The sequence below is a fragment of the Molossus molossus genome, unplaced genomic scaffold (genome assembly GCF_014108415.1).
Source record: "Molossus molossus isolate mMolMol1 unplaced genomic scaffold, mMolMol1.p scaffold_m16_p_14, whole genome shotgun sequence".
NCBI lineage: Eukaryota > Metazoa > Chordata > Mammalia > Chiroptera > Molossidae > Molossus > Molossus molossus.
Genome location: NW_023425349.1, coordinates 6,325,743 through 6,348,100, shown reverse-complemented (window position 1 = coordinate 6,348,100; position 22,358 = coordinate 6,325,743). Strand labels below are relative to the sequence as shown.

Sequence of the window (22,358 nt, the reverse complement as noted above, 5' to 3'; positions counted from 1 at the left end):
CCTGAACAAGCTGCTGGTGACCAACAGGTGGATGACCCCTGGGGAAATGCCTCAGCGACCAATACTGTGACATGAGCTACACCTCCCATTGGACTGACGTTGCCAAGCAGCCTGTGTTGATACAGATGAAGTCTAAAGCCTCCTTAGCCTGGCCTTTGGAACAGCCCAAATCCAGACTCTGCAGTTTCTATGTCCTCTCCTCTACTAAACATATAAATCCTTTGATTTTTTTTTTAATAGAGAGAGGAAGGAAGAGGGAGAAGAGAGATAGAAACATCGATGAGAGAGAACATTGATTGGCCACCTCCTGCATGCCCTCCCCATGCCCCCCACTGGGGATTGGGCCCACAACCTGGGCATGTGCCCTGACTGGGAATTGAACTAGCAACCTCTTGGTGCATGGGTCGACGCTCAACCACTGAGCTACACCAGATGGGTTAAAACCTTTGCTTTTGAATAAACATCACTCACCTTTGTTCAAGCTGTACCCCTGCTTGGCATGCCCTCTAATCCAATCCCCTGGCAAGGTCTGGTCCCAGCTCTGCCTCCTCTCTGAAGCCTCCTGTGTCCACTTGGGCCCTTCTCTGAACTCAGAAAGCACCTACTATGCACCTGACCTCTGTGCTAAATTCCCTAATCTTCACAGCAGTCTGCTAGGAAGGCATTATTCTCTCCATTATCTCCCAACAGAAGGAACAAAGCTCACTCCGCTGCAAAGATGAGCTGGAATTCAAACCCTGGTTCGCCTGTTTCCAAAGGCTCTTTCCCCCAAACATCCCTCCTTCAGGAGGGTGCTGCTGCTGTCGATTTGCTCCTCTGCCTACAGGAGACCATCAGCCCTTGGGGAGAGGAGCCATGTCTTGTCCAGCTTCCGTCCTGCAAAGCAGCTTGCAAGGACAGGCAAGGTGATTTCGGCTTTGCAGGCTGGCCCCACATCACCGAAACCAGCCCTGTGCAATAAGGACGTTTGGTTTTAGTATTTCACACTGGGTGTTTGAAGTGAGTCAGTTCTGTATTGGGCCAATCTATCCAGTGCTTAGAAGGATGTATAGTGTTTCTAGGTGCAAAATGCCAGGAGCTTCCCAGTTACTGAGAAAACACCAACCACGGCACCTCTGGAGAAGGGGCCTGGGGAGGGGGTACCATGCCCAGGCAAGGCCAGTCTGTTACTATAACATTCACAGAAAATGAAAGCTTGGACTCTGACTTGCACTTAGAATGATCCCAGCTCCACTCTGAACTAGCTATAGGACCTTGGTCCTTTCTAGGCTCAGCTTCCTCATCTGTACAACGGGGACAATAACAATGTAATCATCCGCAGAAAGCATTTAGCACAGGTCCTGGCCCACAGTAACCTGTAACTACAATACACTGTTAATATTTAAACCTATAAAGATTCCCATAAAAATCAGTTAACCAAGCAGGACAACAAAATCTCGTCAGATATCAAATCCTGCTTTTTGTAGGGGTGGGGAATCTAAGAACACAGAATCCCTAGAAGACAAGTGTTTGGTGAAAACTAGTGGAATCCATGGCTCTGTCCGGAGGGAGGTGACGGCTTGTCTGGGGAACTCTGACAAACACACTGACTTATACACAGGTCCCCCTGGGTTTGGAATTGGCAAAGGAGAAATGCCTTCTGGAGCCCATCTGCAGGTTCCTGGGTCTGCAGAGGGGTAGGTGGGTAGGGATCCAGAGATACACAGTAAGTACTCCACTCCTTATTCCTCTTCGCACAGAACCCAGATCCAAAACTGAAATCTCACTTGTTAGGGCAGTTTCACACATGAGGAAAAAATATATGTATATATATTTAATGCCTGGAGCATTGGAGTGACATCACTTTTACAGATGGAGAAACTGAGGCTCACAGCAGTGAAATGACTTACACAAAGTGAGAGTCCTAGAAAGTCACGGAAGAACCCCAGTGGTAAATTCAAAGTTTGGACCACCGTCCCGGGATGAGGAAGTAAATGACTGCTCGAGAAAATGTCCAGGGAGCTGGCAGTGCCGCATGTCTTGTTGGGGCAGAGTGATTCCTCTCCCGCTGCAGCTGGAGTGACTGGCCTGCAGGCTACAGAAGGGAAGAGCCATGCCCAGCCAGGTGTCCAGGCACACTGGCAGCCTCAGAACCCGGGTGAGCAAAGACAGCCAGGAAGACAGCCAAGAGCTTCCTGTGCTGACAAGTTTATTTATGTGGCCTGAGATGGGGGAGGGGGGCATCATTGTGAAGGACTTCCTGTGTTTCTTTGTCACCGCTACTTGGATTACAGAATCAGGCCTTCTACTCCTTGGAGTTATGGAAGGTAAGTATGGAGTGGAGGGGGAGAAGCCACAGATGTTCCACGTGTAGTAATTCTCCAGGAGGAAAGAACGATTCACATAGAAGCCAGAATGATTGTTTCCAACCTGCGTGTCTCCTATCATGTCAGTTACCTGCAGGTATGAGTGAGTCTCTGCTTGAGTCTCTAGTCCAACGATTTTCAATCTGTTTCATCTCATGGCATAAATAAACTAGTTACTTAAAATCTGTGGCACATCAAAAGATATTTTTTGCTGATCTGACCCCCCCACACAAAAAAAGGTATAATTTTGATTCATTCGCACCATATGGCTATTGTCGTGTTGTCATTTTTTTCATTTGACCATCTTAGGGAAAAGAGGTCAGTTCCCCTGACTAAATAGTTAAGTATTGCATGTTTTAAAAATTCTTGTACCAAGCTATCATTGAAAATTGAAGGAGAAATAAAGAGCTTCACAGACAAAAAACAAACCTAAAGAAATTTACCACCACCAAACCAGCACTGCAAGAAATGCTAAAGGGACTGTTGGAAGAAGAGGAAGAAATAGAGAGAAAGAGGGACAACGGGGACAATAACAACGTAATCATCCACAGAAAGCATTTAGCATAGGTCCTGGCCCACAGTAACCTATAACTACAATACACTGTTAATATTTAAACCTATAAAGATTCCCATAAAAATCAGTTAACCAGCCCTGGCCGGTTTGGCTCAGCGGTTAGAGCGTCCGCCTGCGGTCTGGAGAGACCCGGGTTCGGTTCCCGCTAAGGGCATGTACCTCGGTTGCAGTTTGTCCCTGGCCCTGGTTGGTCGTGCAGGTGGCAGCCACTCGATGTGTCCCTTTCACATCGATGTTTCCCTCTCTCTCTCTTCCTCTCTCTCCCTCCAACTCTGTCTATACAAAAAATGGAAAAATGTCCTCGGATGAGGATTAAAAAAATAATAATAAAATAAAATAAAATTAGTTAACCAAGCAGGACAACCAAGCAGGAGAGATACCACACAAACAAAATGAAAGATAAAAACCATATGATCTTCTCAATAGATACTAAAAAAGCATTCAACAAAATCCAGCACCCATTTCTGATAAAAACGCTCAGCGATGTGGGAATAGAGGGATCATATATTGATATAGTAAAGGCCATATATGAAAAACCTGTTACAGCCAACATCATACTTAACGGGCAAAAACTAAAAGCATTTCCCTTAAGAACAAGAACAAGACAGGGATGCCCACTTTCGCCACTCTTTTTAATATAGTACTGGAGGTCATAGCCACAGCAATTAGACATGAAGAAAGAATAAAAGGGATCCCAATTGGAAAGGAGGAAGTAAAACTGCCATTATTTGCAGATGATATGATATTATACACAGAAAACTCTAAAGACTCCATCAAAAATCTACTAGACTTACTAAACAAATTTGGCAAAGTAACAGGATATAAAATTAACATCAAGAAATCAACAGCATTCTTATACACCAATAATGAATTCACAGAAAGAGAAACTGAAAAAACAATCCCATTTACCATTGCGGCAAAAAAATTAAGATACCTAGGAATAAACTTAACCAAAGAAGTAAAGAACATCTTCGCAGAAAACTACAGGCCATTGGAAAAAGAAACAGGGAGATATAAAAAAGTGGAAGCATATACTTTGTTCACGGATTGGAAAAAATAACATCATTAAAATGTCCATATTACCCAAAGCAATCTATAGATTCAATACAATCCCCATCAAAATACCAACAACATATTTCGCAGAACTAGAACAAATACTCTAAAAGTTTATATGAAACCGCCCTGGCCGGTTTGGCTCAGCGGTTAGAGCGTCGGCCTGCGGTCCGGAGAGACCCGGGTTTGGTTCCCGCTAAGGGCATGTACCTCGGTTGCAGTTTGTCCCCGGCCCTGGTTGGTCGTGCGGGTGGCAGCCACTCGATGTGTCCCTTTCACATCGATGTTTCTCTCTCTCTCTCCCTCCTGCTCTATCTGAACAAAGAATGAAAAAGTGTCCTCGGGTGAGGATAAAAAAAATAAAATAAAATAAAAGTTTATATGAAAACAAAAAAGACCCCGAATAGCCACAACAATCTTGAAAAAGAAGAACAAAGCAGGAGGGATCACAATACCAGATATCAAGTTATACTACAAAGCCACTGTAATCAAAACAGCCTGGTACTGGCACAAGAACAGGCATATAGATCAATGGAACAGAATAGAGACCCCAGAAACTGACCCAAGCCATCATGCTCAATTATTATTTTACAAAGGTGGCAAGAGCATACAGTGGAGTAAAGAGAGCCTCTTCAATAAATAGTGTTGGGAAAATTGGACAGCTATATGCAAAAAAAATAAAGATAGACCACCAACTTATACCATACACAAGAATAAACTCAAAATGGATAAAAGACTTAAACGTGACTAGTGAATCCATAAAAATCCTAGAAGAAAATGTAGGCAACAAAATTTCAGACATCACATGCAGCAGAATTTTCAATGATACAATGCCTAAGATGAGAGAAACAAAGGGCAAAATGAACACATGGGACTACAACCTTTGACCTGGAGAGTATTATCCTAAGAGAAGCAAGCCAATCAGAGAAAGACAAATATCACATGATCTCACTTATTTGTGGAATATAATGAACAAATCAAGCTGATGAACAAAATAAACCCAGAGGCAAAGAAGAAGGGTACAGACTGACAAACCTCAGAAGAAGGGGATGGCGAGAGGGAGAGATAAACTACAGAATTTATATGCATGTATGTGTAACCATGGACACAGACAACAATGCTGGGGCAGGGGATTGGGATCAGGAGGAGGGTGTCAATGGGAGAAAAAAAGAGAAACATCTGTAGCAAAACTAAATTAATTTAAAAAATAAATAAAAATTCTTGCACATGCCTGGCTGGTGTGGCTCAGTGGTTGAGCGTCGACCCATGCACCAAGAGGTCGCAGGTTCGATTCCAGGTCAGGGCACATGCCCAGGTTGTAGGCCCAATCCCCAGTGGGGAGCATGCAGGAGGCGCCAATCAATGTTCTCTCTCATGGATGTTTCTATCTCTCTCTCCCTCTCCCTTCCTCCTTTTCTAAAATCAATAAAGATGCTAATTGCTGGGTTTCTAGACTAGTGAGGCATTGTGGGGACCCTTTTGGGACAACTTTCTTAACTTCACTGCACTTATCTGTAAAATGGGGCTAATCTGCATATAAAGTACAAAGCAGGACAGGTGGGAGCAGTGTCAGCCACTGTGATGGTGGTTTTTATTTTCATAGGTGGGAACATGGAGACTCAGGAAGGGACCTGCCAGGTCCAGTGTCAAGGCTGCAAATGCACAAGCCTTGGACTCTAGTCTAGACTCTGACCTCCAATGTTTGCCTCTCTTCATCTGTTTGTTCCATTTGGTCAGTCAGTCAACAGCCAAAAAAAACAGTTACTGGACACCTACCAGGGTCCCTGCTGGGCATTGTATGGTTGATAACAAAAAAGTTTCTCAACAGGGAGTAGATAAACCAGAACTGAGGGCGGTGGTGTAAAATCCTCCAAGGCTCAAATTCCACCTTCTCCACTTGCTGGCGCGAGATACTGCTAAGATCCGGAATCTCTCCCAGCCTGCGTCCTCCTCTAATAACTGGGAAAAGCAAGACGTCCCAGCAGCAAAGCTGAAACCAGGCACTGGCTCAGCACCCGAACCAGATGAGCGCTGTTATTATCTTCACCATCCCATTTAAAAAATAAGCAACCTGTGCACATGGCAGTAAATTCTTCCCCCTTGCCCGGATACCCAGGGTCCTAGTTCTGTCCGGGGCCCACAGTTAACAACGTCTTGTGCATCTTACCAGACGAAAGACGCACACCCCCGGCAGACACCCTGACCCCGCACACGTTCGCTTACACCAGCGGCAGCGCCTATCAACGCGGCACTCCTTTTTTGTTTTGTTTTTTTGCCTCTCCCTTTTTTTTCATCTAAAGTATCTTGGAAGTCGTCCCGTATTAGTGAGTAAACGACCTTTTTCGTCTTAGTGGCTGCATGCGAAGCCGATGTATGGATTACTGTCGCACGTGGCTGCGCTATGATCAGCCTGGGGACTGCGGGCACTCGCGATCCAGAGAGCTGCATCGTTAGGTGGGTTCCAGCCCCGCTCTGCCCGGAAGTTAACGAGTTACTTTGGGCTCCCTCTTCCCCACCGGCACTTTCACGGCGAGGGGAGGGGTGTGGGTGCGGGCGGGACCAGCCTGGCGGGTCCCGGTGTCGGGGTGCGGCTCGGCGGAAAGCGCGCGCTATTTACGCCCGCGGGCGGCTCGGGCTGGGGAAACCTGTCGGCAGCCGCTCTGCGCACAGCAGCACCACACGCTGCGAGTACTTGGGCACAATCCAGTTCAGACTCGGTTGCCAAACCCTCGGTCTTCGGCACTTACGTCGGGGCAGCAACGCTCAGCAACAACGGCTAGTCACCTCGGCGCCGACCGCTTCAACCCTGTCACCAAGGACTGAGCGAAGGTTAGAGCGTACCTGTCCCTTTAAAGGGGCCAAGTCCGGGCTCCGCTACTTCCGCCCCCAAACAACATGGCGTCATCAGGGAGAGGAGGGGGTGAGGGCGCGGAGACAACACCCCTCAAAAAGATGGCGACGCCCTGGCCGCCGCGTTCGCGCCTTAGGGTGACGTAACTTCCGGGGCGGAGGAGCCTGAGTGGTGCAGTGAGGGACAAACAAAAGGAGGTGCCGGAGGGACCAGCCGCCACTGGCGGGGCTGAGCGGCAGGAGCCCAGGGGCTGCCTGCTGGGCGGCCGGGCGCGGGGGGCCCAGGTGAGTGGGTGAGGTGGGGAGAGAGCGCAAGCTGTCACCTCTCAAAACGCACTCCTCTACACCCCCGGCCAGCTGCCCGGCTCCGGGCACCCCGGCAGCTCCGGTTCTGCCCGCTGGGGCCGGCTCCCTGGGGTCTCCCGTGGCAGGTCTGTTCTGTCTACGTCCGGCTTCCCAATCCCTCGGGTCTCCGGGGCCTCATCCTCTCCCCGGTGCCGCTGCGCGCGAGCCCCCTCCCAGGCACCCTGCGCTCCACATACTGGGAGTTTCCGCCTCGGCTCCCCCAGGTCCCCAGTTAGCCCCTGGATTCCCCCAGATCCTCACCCCTCCATACACACTACCCCTTCGCAGAGGTTCCACCTCTGGGCTCTCTCCTTGCCAGCTCCTTTTTATTTTCAAAGGTTCCCTCTGCTCCCTTCTGCTGGCTCCCGATCCCTCCTTTCCCCTTGGGCCCCTCCCTCCTCTTGATCCGGCGGGAACAGCGTCCCGGCTTGGGGAAAGGGTCCCGGCTAGGCTCTTGTGGCCTGTCTGGGCTGGGGTTCCCGGGAAGATTGGTCCTGCGTCCGAGGCCCGGGAGTCTGTCCATGTCCTGTGCATTCAGATGGGCCTGAGGGCCAGATCTGATTAGGTCGGGGTGGTACCGCTGTGGGTGAGCTGGAGATCCAGCAGAGTTGGCTCCCATCCTGAAGGAACATAGCCCCAGATGCTTCTGGTTCATGATGATTCGCTCCTTTTGTTGATTGCTTCTACCCTTGATCTGAACCAAGATTGGACTGGTCTTAGCTGATGCAACTGCTGCCTTTTTTGGAAAGGAGGAGAGATGGTTGGGGATTTCTGACAGCCTCCTCTTGGTAGGGACTTGGCTGAAAGGGTGGAGCCGTCCCTTGGTGACCACATTCCCCTGACCTACCTCTTCCCCAGGAAGTCTTTTGAGGATGAAGTGTGAGGATGAGGACGCAGGGAGCTGGGTGAGGGAATGAATTTGGAAGAAGGATTTGGAGGAGCTGAAAGCCTCCCAAGGGCCTCTCCCACCTACCTTTTCAGTTAGGAGTCCTTATTACCCTTGCCAAACTGTATCCTGCCCTCTGAGCAGACAGACTGGCAGACTTACAGACTGGAGGCAGAAAGGGGAGGTCTGCTGTTAGTGATACTTCCTGTGTAGGAGATGGAGGAGTAGGAGTTTGTTCAGAGGGACTGGGCAGTGCCCGTGGCTCATTAACATTGGCATTTCCTTCGTGAAGGTCAAGTCTTCCTCTCGTTCACAAGGGGAGGCAAGGGCAGTGCTGGGGAACTGGCTTTAGGAGAGATGCTGGGGCGTGAATGACTTGACCTTTGCCTCCCTGTCTTGCAGGTTTTAGAGATTCTTTGGGTCTAGTACCTCTCTACCTTCCAGGGGCTGTGGGACACAGAGCAGGGGCTCAAGACATCTTTGTGACTCCTCCCTGGAACTCAACCAGATGCTTTTGTATTCCATCCCTTGGGCACACCCAGGAGGAAGCGGTTTTCTCTGCAGACTTTGAGTTGCCTTGCTGGACAGTGGGGCTCCTGAGATTTACTCCAGTAGGTCAGAACTCAGGGACATGGCTGGTCATTAGGTTGCTGCCTGGCCTGGCCTGGCCTGGACCTTGCCGGTAGGAGTTGAAGGGAAGGAATCAGCCTGATTCCTGACTCCTTCTTTCAAGAGTGGAGGTGACATTGAGTGGGGACACTGAGGCATAGGCAAATAGCCACTTGTAACTGTTGACTTGGCATCTCCCTAGTCACAGTCCCTCCTAATGAGGAGGGAGATAGGATGAGGTAGGATGGATATGGCACCCTAGAGCCCAGCATACTATCTCTCCATCCTTGATTCATTTGTTCGTTCACTCAGCGGTCCTTTGGTAAGAGCCTGGCCTGGTCCAGGAATGGTGCTCGGAGAACACAGCTCCTGACCTCCTCTGAGTTGCAGTCTCGGAAGAGAGGCAGACAGGAAATATGGATACAGCTTAATAATAGAAACAGTACAGAGGCAACCCAGAGGAAAGAGGCATTAGCTCTAGGTGAATATATAAGGGTCGGTCACTTTGTTTCCTAGAAGAGGAAGGAGTAGAAGAATCAGTTGCAAGGAGTCCAGAGGCCAGAGTCTGGTCCTGGATCTGCCACAAGCAAGTGACTAGACTGCCTCATTGGGTATCCACATCATTGCTGAGGAGGGCAGCTGCGGGTAGGGGGGTAGAGGCTGGCTTAGATGGCCTCTGTGGCTTCTGCCTAGTGCTCCTCTAGGTGCTTTTCTGCCTAGCTGCCATCACCCTTTGTGGGATTGCTGGGTTATTATCTCCCTGTGAGGCTGGAGGCTGGAGGCCGTCTTCTGGTTCTTTCCTCCCAGCACAGTGCCTAGCACTGCGTAGGTGTGATATTTCTCCATGGCATAAATGGTTGAAAGGCTTCACAGTCCCTCCTAGAACCCTCTAAGTTCCTTTGTCTGCCTGCACTCCCTCCTTCACCATTCCCCCTTGCTCCTTCCTGCTAACTCCTGCTTATCCTTTGGCCTTCTTTAATGGCTGGGTCACACTCCCAGCTCCTGATTGATTTGTTTATTTTTATTTATTTATTTTTCTTTATTGGTTTTTGGAGAGAGAGGAACATTGATGAGAGAGAACATCAGTTGGCTGCCTCCAGCATGCCTCCCACTGGGGATTTGGCCCACAACCTGAGCATCTGCCCCAACAGGGAATCAAACTGGCAACCTCCTGGTTCTTAGGTTGATGCTCAACCTCTGAGCCACAATGGCCAGGCACTGCTGGCTGATTTAGATGTTCCCTCTACCCCTGTTGTAGTCTGAATACACTTCTCCCCCCACCCTGCTAACTTGTCTTGTTCACTCTTGGGAATATTTCTGAGCAGAGTGCTGGGATGATGTAGATACTCACTAAATGCTTCTTGACTGGTAGATAATGGCTGAGTTTTGTATTTGAATTGAATTCATGTGTCTGGGCTGAGGGTTTGTCTTTACCTGGATCTGGCTCACCCTGCAGTAGCTCACTTCTCTCCACATCCCACTTCCAGCCCTGGATCTAGCCAGATTGAACCAGTCAGCATTCTCTAGATGCCATGTTCTTTCCCCTCCAGGCAAACATGTGCTGTTCCTTCTGCCTCAAGCCTCTTTCTCCAACCCCTACTCTTCTTCCTCAGCAGTCAACTCAGACAGCACCTTTTCTGGGGAGCCTTCCCTGGCGCCATCAGTGTGGGTCTAGTGTTTCCTCTATATTCCCACAGCTTTTAGGTTCCCACAGCAGAGCCCTGGGCTCTTCAGAGCCACTTGTAACTGTTGACTTGGCATCTCCCTAGTAGACTGTCTGGTTCCCTCTTGTCACCCCAGAGCCCAGCTGAGGGCCTGGCACCAAGCAGGCACTCAGAAAATGTTGGCGGCACAGCAGGTAACTGCTAGTCACACACATCCCTGCTGACAGTAGCTCTTGCTTCCTCATAGGGAGGCAGCTTCCATGGAGCGAAAGAAATGCCAAGACCCTGCCCAGACAGAAGTGGGCCAGCCTCAGCACCGACAGCCAACACGCAGATAGCAGAGCCGTCCCCGGGGTAAGGACTGGGCCCCTCTCCCTCCAGGCCAGCCATGGCCTCCGCTCAGCTGCCTTCCCAGCCTGGGAGCAAAGGGCAGTATCTCCTTCGTCTCTGCATTCCTTTGCTCTTCTCACTGTAGGCCCAGGACATCTAGGGCAGAGGTGGCAGAAAACAATTCTTCCTGCTCCGCCTAACTCAGCTGAGTAGTGTGTGGTTGCTGTACTCTTTGAATGCCAATGTTAAGTTTCATTGCCAACTCTGGTTTTTTTTTCCTTCAGCCCCGATCTTGTCAGTCTGGCTTGTTGTGGATACTGTCTCATGACCACATTTCCCAGGGTGTGTTCCGTGGAACACCAGTTTCTTTGGTCACAGTGGGAATCAGCTTGTCCTTGCTATAGGACTTCTCAGAGCCTTGAATGCATTGAAGCGAGCATCGACTCTCTGAGAGGGAGCTAGCAAGTCATGTTTCCCCACACTTATTTGATCATGCGCATGGACCTGTTTGAGGACTGGGATTCCTTGGCCTATGCTTTGGAAAACAGTTCCCAAAGGCAGGGGAGTGCTTTGAGCAGGGCCGACACTTTGTAGTCAGACCTGGGTTTGAGTTCCGATTGTCTCATGTTCCACGAGTGACTGTGAATCAGTCACTGTGCCTCTGAGGGCCTTAGTTTTCTTATCGATCAAAGGGATAATATCAGTACCTTGCCTCCTTTTAGAATATTTTGAAGATTAATTATTTTGATACAGGGAAAGGCACTTAGCTGAGTATGTGTCCTGGCACACGTTCCCCAATCATATTAATGTATGTATAGACTGCTTTATAATTTGAAAAACACAGCCTTATCAATGGCCTTCATCCCCTGTGTATGGATGTGGAAACTGAGGCTGTGAGAGAGGAAGCAATTTGCCCAAACTCATCGGGAAGGAAGGTGGGGATATGGGACTTGATCCTGATCCTGGAATCCTGGGCCAGGGTCCTTTGCTCCCTGCCTGAGGCCTCCCTGCATCTACCTCCCACCTTGGCTTTTTGTTAAGGAAAGCCTGGCCCTTTCTAGCTTGGATTTTCAAAGAAATATTATTATTATTATTATTATTATTATTATTCTGTGATTACCAACATAGTTGCATGTTCGTTATGTTTTACTTATTTACTTTTCTTTATTGATCTTTAGAGAGAGAGGGGAAGGAAGAGGGAGAGAGAGATAGAAACATCTATGAGAAAGAACATCAATTGGCTGCCTCCAACATGCTCCCCCACTGGGGATTGAACCCACAACCTGGGCATGTGCCCTGACCGGGAATCAAACCAGCAACTTCTTGGTGTATGGGTCGATGCTCAACCACTGAGCCACACTGGCCAGGCTCATTATGTATTTTTGTTTTTGATTTTGTTTTTCTTTTCTTTTTTTTTTTTATCTTCACCCGAGGACATTTTTTTCCATTTTTTGCACAGATAGAGTGGGAGGGAGAGAGAGGAAGAGAGAGAGAGAGAGAAACATCGACATGAAAGGGACACATCGAGTGGCTGCCACCCGCACAACCAACCAGGGCCGGGGACAAACTGCAACCAAGGTACATGCCCTTAGTGGGAACCGAACCCGGGTCTCTCCGGACCGCAGGCCGATGCTCTGACCGCTGAGCCAAACCGGCCAGGGCAATGATTTTGTTTTTCTTTATCCTCACCGGAGGACATTTTTCCATTTTTTGTTCAGATAGAGTGGGAGGGAGAGAGAGAGAAACATCGACCTGAAAGGGACACATCGAGTGATTGCCACCTGCACCACCCATCCAGAGTTGGGGACAAACTGCAACCGAGGTATGTGCCCTTAAGCAGGAACCGATCTCAGGTCTCTCTGGACCACAGGCTGATGCTCTAACCACTGAGCAAAACTGTCCAGGGCTCATTATGTTTTTATAATGTTTTGGTTTTAATGTCATATAAAAGTGAAAGTCTCTCAAGATCTCCTTCTCCAGAGATGTGAATAATTTGCTTATGTATCCAAAAGCACGTCCTGTTACAGCTGATGGTCACAGCTTGCTCTTGCTTCATTAATGGTTACCCCTGGACCTCTCTCCCAGGCAAGGGGAGATCTGAGAGTGTGTGTCCTGTCAGAACATCTGACATTGTTTCTCCTACCCCATTGCTCCCTCCCCTCACCACAGGAGGATTTTGTGTTGGGGCATTTGCAGCAGCAGAGGTGGGTGGGAAATGCCTGGTGTGTGATTTTGTTGACTCTCCTGTTTATTGGGACAAGGTCAGCAAATCTGGGCCCTACCCTGTAGGAGTTTCCTGTTGGTTTTGAGGAACTCTGTCCTGCAGAGAGGAGAGGCCTGAGCTGGTCTCTGGCCAGCGATGAGCAGGAAGCAGCAGGTCCTACTTATCTGAGATTAGAATTCCTCCTCCATGCCAGGGACAGTGTGGAGGGGATGGCATGGGCTGGACTGAGAAATTTGGCCTTTCTGTCTACCTGAGGCAGGGGCGATTGGGAATTTGAGGGGGCACACACGAGTTGTTGCATTTGCCTGAGTCTGGCCCTGACTCAGTTTACCCTGGCAGCTCCTGGCAGAAACCTTGGTCTTGATTCCCTTGCAGTGCTTCCTTCAGGTTTGAGCCTTGAGGGTGTGCAGGGAAGAAAGTGGAGGGGCCACCCTCTTTTCGGGCACAAAGGCCTCAGGCTGGGTTTCGGCAGGAGGGACTTCGGGCCTGGAAGCCTGGTTTTGTGGAACCAGCAGAGTGACTTGGCAGGATCAAGCTGGGGATGGGACTTGTGCCTGAGAAGTCTCCCTCACCTGGCGAGGTTCTCAGACTCACTGGCCTGACCCTCTCTCTCCCACATTACTCCCTCTCATTCTTTCCCTGGAGTCTTTCCTTCTCATAGAGTCACTCTGGCAGAGAGCCCCAGGAGTTGGCCTCTCTGCCTCCTCCCTGTTTCCAGCAGCAGGGCCCTCGGGTCCAGTGGTCATCCTCAGTGGCCACGATCTGGGCGTTAGGCACTGTGCTAGGTCATTACATACATTTACCACCTTACCTGCCACAGCCACATTTGTGGGGCAGTTTCACCATTTTACAGGCCAGGAGTCCAAGACTCGGAGGGACGAGGGCTCTTGCCCAAAGTTATCTTTGTGGCAAAGCCAGGACTGAACCCGGTTCTGTTTGCCTTGGCAGCCTGTGCTTTTACCCCACCTTTCACTTTTGTTTTTCTCTAGGTTCTCAGGCTTGGGGTACCTCAGAGTGTCTGGGAGCTTGTGAAAATGTTATTTCCCCTGAGCCCACCACAGACCTGCAGTCAAAGCCTGGGGGCTGGGCCCAGGAATCCGCACTTTGAAGAAGCTCCCCAGGCTGTCATGAGGCCAGTAGTCTGCAGACCACGCCCAGAAATACTGACCAGGGCAACTCTTTCAGCCCTGGTCCCCACCTCTGGTTTCTCTGCCATCAGTACTGATGCCCTTGGTGTAGAAGTTGATTGAGTTCCCCTCAGTACCGGGGGATTTTAGTGACCTCCCAGTATGTCTGTGTTGGGGCTTTGGGACATTTAACTTTCCCTCATCAAAGATGTGTGGGACTGACATTTCTAGAATAACTTTTACTTCCAGCCACAGACATCCCTGCTGTCTCTTCCGATGCATTTCTACTGCATCTTGTAGCAAGTACTACATTTAAACATCTCTAGAGAGCTTAAAACCTCAAAATTAAATAGACAGCTACAATATAGCCTCCTGCCTAGAGTAATGTTCCACTAGAGTAAAGGAGCTGTAAAATTCCACAGCTCTCACTTGCCAGTTAGACATTCTCAGAGGCACCACTGCCAAATTCACACCCTCTGACAGAGTCAGGTGTGCTGAACAGGGCCAGGACCGTGTGGGAATACTGTCCTTCCTATCTCCCAGCTGGTGCCCTGGGTCAGCATCCCAGGGGGCAGCCCCTCCTGCCAACAGAGCCAGGCATCTCACCCTCTGCCAGGCCCTCTCAGTCCTAGTCCCCTGGGATCTCAGCAGAAGGTGCATCTACAGCCTCTTTTGGGTGCTCATGCCCATGTTCTGTTACCTGTCCAGAAGCAGTGCTGGTATTTTTTATTTTTATCCTCACCCGAGGATATTTTAAAAATTTACTTTAAATAGGTTTTGCTTTTTTTTGTTTTTTTCTTTATTGTTTTTAGTGAGAGAGGAAGGGAGAGGGAGAGAGAGAGAGAAACATTGATGAGAGAGGGCATCAGTTGCTGCCTTCTGCATGTCCCCCACTGGGGATTTGGCCCTGTGCCCTGACTGGGAATCGAACCAGCGACCTCTTGGTGCATGGGTCGACGCTCAAGCACTGAGCTGCACTAGCTGGGCTAAATATGTTTGTATTGATTTCAGACAGGGAAAGGGAGGCGGAGGAGAGAGAGAGAAAGAGAAAGAAGCATCAATGAGAAATATTGATCGGCTGCCTCCTGCAAGCCCCCTACTGGGGATTGAACCAGCGACCTCCTGGTGCATGGGATGAAGCTCAACCAACTGAGCCATACCAGCTGGGCTTAAATTGATTTTAGAGAGAGGAAGGAGAGAAAGAGAGACATTGATCAGTTGCCTCCTATCTATACCCCAACTGAGGATCGAATCTGCAACTTGGGTATATGCCCTGACTGGGAATCCAACCCAAAACCTTTTTGGTGTATGGGGCAACACTCCAAACAACTGACCCACCTGGCCATGGTGCTGGTATTCATAGCAGATCAAGACCTGTCTGTAAGACCTTTCTGCCCCCATGGGCCCAGACCCAGCACCTGGCTTCTAAGCCCAAATCCAGAGCTCAGCTCCCTTCTAAAGTTTTCCTATAACTGTACCTGAAAAACCCAGAAGCATCTGAGTGTGGCCTGCTAGGGTTCCCTGCAGAGACCTTGTTTCCATGCCCCCTCAGGAAAAGGCAATCTTGTCCCGGGAAATGTCTCCATGGGTTTGGGTGCCTGGGTAGGACCAGGGGACCAGCTTACTTTTGAGGCAGATTGGCACAATGGAAGGTCAGATCTGGGGTGATCTTTCCCACCATCTTGCTGTGTGTCCTAGGGCAGGTCACTTAACTTCTCTGGACCTCAATCTTAAGGCCCTTAAAGGGACTGATAAAACCACAATAATAACAGCAGCTAACTTTACAGAGCCTTACTATGTTCCGGCACTGGGCCAGATGTTTCTGTGGACTGGCTTCTTTGATCCTCAACACCACCCTATAAGGAATGGACTTAGCAGCCCATTTTACAGATAAGGAAACTAGAGTCCTGGAGCCACCTTATGGTTTTGGTGGAGGTTGGGAGATTGGGAGCTGAGGCACAGGAAGTGCTGGGTGCAGTTTCAGTAACCAGTCACTCTAGCCAACCTGGAGGGGTAGGAGGAAGCCCTCACCTCCAGCTTGGCCTCCTGCTTCTGTGTTTGGGGCTCACAGTGGGGGAAGTCCAATATGGGTGTCCTTTACCTATCACTCTATCCCTAAGGCAGGCCCTGCCCTTGCAAATTTGCAGGAGGATAAGCTTGTTTGGGAGGGCCAGCCCAAAAGTGAGAACAGTTTGCAACTGAAACTTGTTCTCCTCCCCCCTCTGGCCCAGACTGTCTCCCCTTTTCCTCTCCCAGGGAAGTGAGGGTGTGCCCTTCTCTGCAGGGAGAGTGCCAAGCCAGGCAGCGCCCCCAGCCCACAGCCGCTGACTCACTCCAGCTGGGTGTGGGGGCCTAGAGAGGGCGGGGGCCTAGAGAAGGCAGTGCCCTGAGCTTGGGCGGGTGGGGGCTGTGTACACCATATGACAAGGTCACCTCTTCTTCCTGGCTCTGGGACCAGAGGAGGCTTGGGGGCGCTGACCAAGGAGCAGATTCACAGGCTCAGAGCCCTCCTGGGACAAGGCCAGTGACCCAGTGTCTTCCTAGGGCCTCTTGGAAATGGCCCTGCCCCCTTCCCTGGGAGAATGTTGGAGGGACAGCCTTCCCAACTGTGGTACAGCCTCCCCCTTCCCTCCTGCCTGGGAAGTATTCCCAGCCTCTCTGGGCTTCAACAAAAAACAAAAGGCTCTCTGTGCCCTGTTTACCCGCTGCCTCGCCTGCTGCCACCGCTCAGGTGTGGAAGCCAAATCTGTAGGCCACAGTGGGACTGGAGCTTGTTGAGTGGTCTTGCTCTGGGACTGAGGGGGCAGCGTGTCATTTCTTTCACTCCCTTTCTGTCTGTAAGGAGCTTCAGTAGGAAATCAACAGCTGGGACTGGGATTGACACCCAGGGGATGGTGCTATGAGCAGAATGTCAGCTCTCCACCCCCTGTTCTTTCCTGGGGACCGGAACCAGGGGGGGCTTCAGAAGTTCATGGCTCTTTGAGATCCAGGAGGTCCTGGGGGCCTCTAGGTGTGTGCTCTGGGCTGTAGGTATTTGTGCTTTTGGCTCAGCCGTCACCTGGATGTCTCCCCCTTGAATTCTGGGAGGGTTTTCTGCCATGGCAGCTGGGTGTGGTAACTATAAGGTGCCTTTCTCTGTGCCAGACATTAGTTGACACAATATGCATTGTCTTATTTGTAATTCTCACAATAAGCCTCTGAGATAGGAACTGTAATAATCCCCTTTTACTGTTGAGGAAACTGAGGCTCAGAGAGGGAAAGCCATGGGTCTGAGCTCACCTTTCCTGAGATACCGCTTCCCTGTAGTGAGACTTGCCCTGTTGAAGAGTGCCCGCCACTTGGGTAGGGCAGGCAGGAGCGGACTGACCTTTTTCTAACGTAAGTGGCAGGTATTTCTCGTAAACTCTTTTATGATCCTCAGAAACCACACAGTGAGGAAGGCCTTTTGGCTTTTTCCCAAGTATTTTTTTCTACTTATAAAAATACCAAATTGAAGTAATAGAAGAATGTGTAATGTAGACAACCCTATACATTCTTACCTGTCCTCAGATTTCACCACATACAGTTCGCTGTGTAACTTTCCAGATTTTTCTTTTTCCTTTTAGAATTTTTTATAAGCGTTTATTTGAAGTAAAGCTGACAACAATGCTGGGAAACAAGATCTCAGATGCTTCCTCCAGATTTTTCCATGCAGACAGCAATAAGTTTGTTACTGATGTAATTGTTTTAAAACAAGAATGGGGCCTGGCCAGTGTGGCTCTGTGGATTGAGCTTTGTCCCATAGACTGGGAGGTCCTGGTTTTATTCCCCTTCAGGGCACATACCTGGGTTTCATGCTCAATCCCCAGTGGGGGCCGTGCGGTAGGCAGCCAATCTATGTTTCTATCTCTCTCTCTCTTCATCTCTCTAAAAAAATCAATAAAAGCCCTGGCCAGTTTGGCTCAGCGTTTAGAGCATTGGCCCGCAGACCAGAGAGACCCGGGTTCGGTTACCGCTCAGGGACCTACCTTGGTTGCAGTTTGTCCCCAGCCGGGGTTGTGTGGGTGGCAGCCAGTTGATGTGTCTCTCACATCGATGTTTCTCTCCCTCCTGTTCTATCTGAAGATGTATGCAAATATATCCCCAGTTGAGGACCAAAAAAAAAAGAATAGGATCATACTTTTCCCCCTAGTTTTATTTTGTTGTTGTGATAATATATACATAACAACTTTTACCATCTTAAGTATTTTCTTTTTTAACCCTCACCTGAGGATCATTTTTTTCCATTGATTTTTTTTTAGAGAGAGTGGAAGAGAGGGAGGGGGATCGAACCTGCAACCCAGATACATGCCCTTGACTAGGAATGAAACCCGAGACCCTTTGGTGCTCAGGCCGATGCTCTTACCACTGAGCTACCCTGGCCATAGCTTTCTAACCATTTTTTTTTTTTAATCCTGAGGACATTGTTTCATTTTTATTCAGATAGAGTGCGAGGGAGCGAGAGAAACATTGATGTGAAAGGGACACATCCAATGACTACCTCCCGCACGACCCCAACCAGGGCCAGGGACTAATTGCTACTGAGGTATGTGCCCTTGGCCGGAATTGAACCTACGACTCATTGGTCCACAGGCTGACACTCTAACCCCTGAGCCAAACCGGCCAGGGCTTTCTTAACCACTTTTAAGGGCACAGTTCAGTGGCATTAAGTTACATTCACATCATACAGCCCTTGCTACCATACATCTCCAGAACTCCTCATCTTCCCATACTGAAACTCTCCGCATTGAACACTAACTCCCCGTTATTTCTTCCTCCAGCACCTGCCATTCTACTTCCTATCTCTGAATTTGACAGCTCTAGGGACTTCATATCAGTGGAATCCTGCAGTATTTAGTAGTTGTCTTTTTGTGACTGGCTTCTTTTACTGACCATAAATTTTTATACTAGCATTTCTCTTGTGTTACTTAATATCACTTGGACATCTTTTGGGTCACTGTATACAGATCTCTGAGGTAGGTAATATTAGTCACATTTTAAAGTTGCAAAAACAGAGGCTTAGCAACTCTGTTTTTTTTTAATCTTCACCTGAGGATATTTTTCCATTTTTGTTCATATAGAGTGGGAGGGAGGGACGGAGGAAGGAAGGGAGGGAGGGAGGGAGGGAGGGAGAGAGAGAGAGAGAGAGAGAGAGAGAGAGAGAGAGAGAAACATCGATGTGAGAGGAACACATCGACTGTTTGCCTCTTGCACGACCCTGACCAGGGCTGGGGACGAACCACAACCAAGGCACATGCCCTTGACTGAAATCGAACCCATGAGTCATTGGTCCAAGAGCCGACGCTCTAACCGTTGGGCCAAACTGGCCAGGACAGCAACTCTGTTTTTAAATAATTTGCCTGGGGTCGTGGAATCGTTTCGTGGTAGAGCTAGATTTAAACCTGTGTCTCCCCAACTCCAAAGCTCTTGTTCTTTGCCATCCCTGAAATCTGCCTGCCGCCACTGGGGAGGATGGGAGCCTCTGGGTGGCTTTTCTGACTCCCAGGAACAGGGATGCTCCAGCCCTGCTGTAGGAACCTGAGCCCACTTCTCCCCACCTGTGTGGGGGACACCGTGGGAAGGGTCTGATTGCACCCTACCCACTTCCACATCTCCCTAGGGGCAGGGCAGGATTAGGAAGGGGTGATGCTGAATCTGCAGGATCCTCAGAGACCACAGGGGCTGCTGCACCCGTGAGCAGCAGGCCAGTTGAGAGGAGAAATTGAATCTGCCATCCTGGCAACCAGTCTGTTAGATGCTGCATCCAGCTGAGCCTGGCAGGTGTGAGGGCCAGAGAGAGGGCCAACCAGGATGATTATTTTGCTAAATTTTATATGAAATAGTTTAAGCACACAAACAGTATAAAACTAAAATACTTTTATATCCAGCACTTAGCTTTGTGAGACCTTAATTTTTGCAATAATTGTTTCAGATTCTCTCTCACATTATTTCAAGCTCACTTGAAGTTTCTTTTCCAATCCCATTTCTTCCTGCTAAGTGAAATGTTTACCTTGATTTTGGGGCCCTCCATACATGTTTTTATACCTTCACTACACATGGATCTATCTATACATTATGCAAAACCTTACATAGTGTATGTATTGATTGGTTTGTAGCTTGTTTTTAGTTCAACGTTGTTTTTGAGGTCTATCTATTCATCCATGTTGCTAGAGTTCACTTACTTTCTTTGCTTTCCTATTCAGTTGTATGATTAGAGCAGTTTATCCTTCCTCCCCTTAATGATATTTAGCTTGTTGCTGAATTTTTGCTATTAGGAACAACTCTTCAGTGAGCATCCCTGTCCATGGCTTCACATGTATGTATAAAGTGACTCTCTGAGATCTGCAACTCGGGAAGAAATTGCTGGATTGTAGGATCTGTGCACCCTGTCTCATCCTATAGGAATTCAACATCAAGGCCAGTCATGGGGGCATGAAATGGCATCTGATTGTTTTAATCTGCACTCCCTGATTAGTAATGAGATTAAGAATTGCATCATAGCCCTGGCCCGTTTGGCTCAGTGGTTAGAGCGTCGGCCTGCGGTCCAGAGAGACCTGGGTTCAGTTCCCGCTGGGGGCGTGTACCTCAGGCTTGCGGTTTGTCCCCAACCCTGGTTGGGTTGTACGGGAGGCAGCCACTCGATGTGTCCCTTTCATGTCGATGTTTCTTTCTCTCCCTCCCTCCCACTCTATCTGAACAAAAACTGGGAAAAATGTCCTTGGGTGAGGATAAAAAAAAAAAGGAATTGCATCATACATTAATTTCTATTTGCAATTTTTTCCTTTGATTTGTCTATTCACATATTTGGCCATTTTTTCTTCAATTGCTTACCTTTTTTTTTCTTTTTTGTTAATCTGCACCTGAAGATATTTTTCCATTGATTTTTAGAATGGAAGGGGAGAAAGACATCGATTGGTTGCCTCTGGCACAGTGCCAAAATCAAACCTGCTACCCAGTTACAAGCCCTTGACCAGGAATTGAACCTACAACCCTTTGGTCCAAGGGCTGACACTCTAACCACTGAGAAACACCGGCCAGGGCAGGTTTTTTTATTTTGTTTTGTTTTTAATTTTAGAGAGAGGAAGGGCGGGGAGAGAGAAAGAGAAAGAGAAGAAAAGGAAAGAGAAACATCAGTCAGTTGCCTCCTATGCATGCCTTGACCAGAAATCGAACCTGCCACCTTTCATCGTACGAGACAACACTCGAACCAACTGAGCCACACTGGCCAGGGCTTGATTGTCTTTTTCTTATGTTTCTAAGTTCTGTATTTGTTCTGTGATCACACGTCCCTTGGTACCTTGACCACCTTTTATAAAATGTGGGCACATCTGTGAAGATTCTCTGCTCCCTTCCAGACAGGGAAACTGAGGCCCTGGCAGAGAAGCCTTTTCCACACCTTTGCTAGGAGGCACTGCTGGCTCTGGAGGGCTAAGTGTGGGAAGGGGATGAATGCACTGTCTGCAGGAAACTTCTGGAAGGGCCTTTTCATAACTAGAAAAGGTCCCCACTCCCTTGACTCCTCCCCCTTTCCCTTCCATGCTCTCCTGACCACATCCATTGTGCCCCAGGGGCAGCTGTCAGGTGGGGTCTGCTCCATCTGAATGGCCCCCTGGAGGAGATACCGTGTGAGGGTGCCCTCTGTCACTTATAGGCATATGAAGCTGGCAAATCATGTCTCTCCCTGAGCCTCAGTTTCCCTGTCTAAAAAGTAAGCATGGGGAATATTATTCGGCCTAAAAAGGAAGGAAATTCTGATATACGCTATAACGTGGATGAACCTGAGGATATTATGTTAGGTGAAGTAAACCAGAGACAAAAGGACAAATAGTGTGTGTGATTCCACTGATATGAGGTCCCTAGAGTTGTCAGTTTGAAACAGAAAGTAGAATGGTGGTTGCCAGAGGTTGGGGTTGGGAGGGGATAGGAGTTTTAATGGGGACAGAGTTTCTGTGAATGCACTTAATACCACTGCACTATACACCTAAAAATGGTTAAAATGGTAGGTTTTGTGTTACGTATATTCTACCACAATAAACCTTTAGGAGAAAAAAAATGGGCACCAAAACAATGTGCACCTCCTGGGCTAGTGAAGCTTCTGGGCTTGGCCCTCTGTTATTAGTGTGGGAATGGGGAGCTACTCTAACCGGGTGTTTAGGTATGTAGTCACCTTGAGTCACCCAGCTCCTGGGACAGGTCTGCACTGGAGCTCCCACCTGTGGGGGAGCCATCACCTTCCCCGGGGCCCTCCCAGTTGGGCTGCTTCCTCCCTCTGCCCCTGCAGCCCTGCCAGCCCAGATCCACCAGGAACTGAAGCTGTCTCCTCTCTGCCACAC

At 49.0% G+C, this 22,358-nt stretch overlaps 2 protein-coding genes across 8 annotated transcripts in view; one reads left to right on the top strand and one right to left on the bottom strand.

Moving 5' to 3' along the window:
• KYAT1 (kynurenine aminotransferase 1) overlaps window positions 1–6,820 on the bottom strand; it is a 34,857-nt gene extending 28,037 nt beyond the window's left edge. For 2 of the 3 annotated variants that reach the window (XM_036261864.1, XM_036261865.1), the window contains exon 1: window positions 6,720–6,780. The gene's annotated coding sequence lies outside the window, so the exon portion shown is untranslated. Of the gene's footprint in view, window positions 1–6,719 lie in introns of all 3 variants that reach the window. The other variant, XM_036261866.1, reaches the window with a different exon arrangement.
• Window positions 6,737–22,358, top strand: part of LRRC8A (leucine rich repeat containing 8 VRAC subunit A) — a 28,467-nt gene continuing 12,845 nt past the window's right edge. The window contains exons 1-2 of one of the 5 annotated variants that reach the window (XM_036261860.1): window positions 6,737–6,801; window positions 10,574–10,680. The gene's annotated coding sequence lies outside the window, so the exon portion shown is untranslated. Of the gene's footprint in view, window positions 6,802–7,055; window positions 7,108–7,217; window positions 7,254–10,573; window positions 10,681–22,358 lie in introns of those variants that run through there. The other 4 variants (XM_036261859.1, XM_036261862.1, XM_036261861.1 and 1 more) reach the window with 4 other exon arrangements.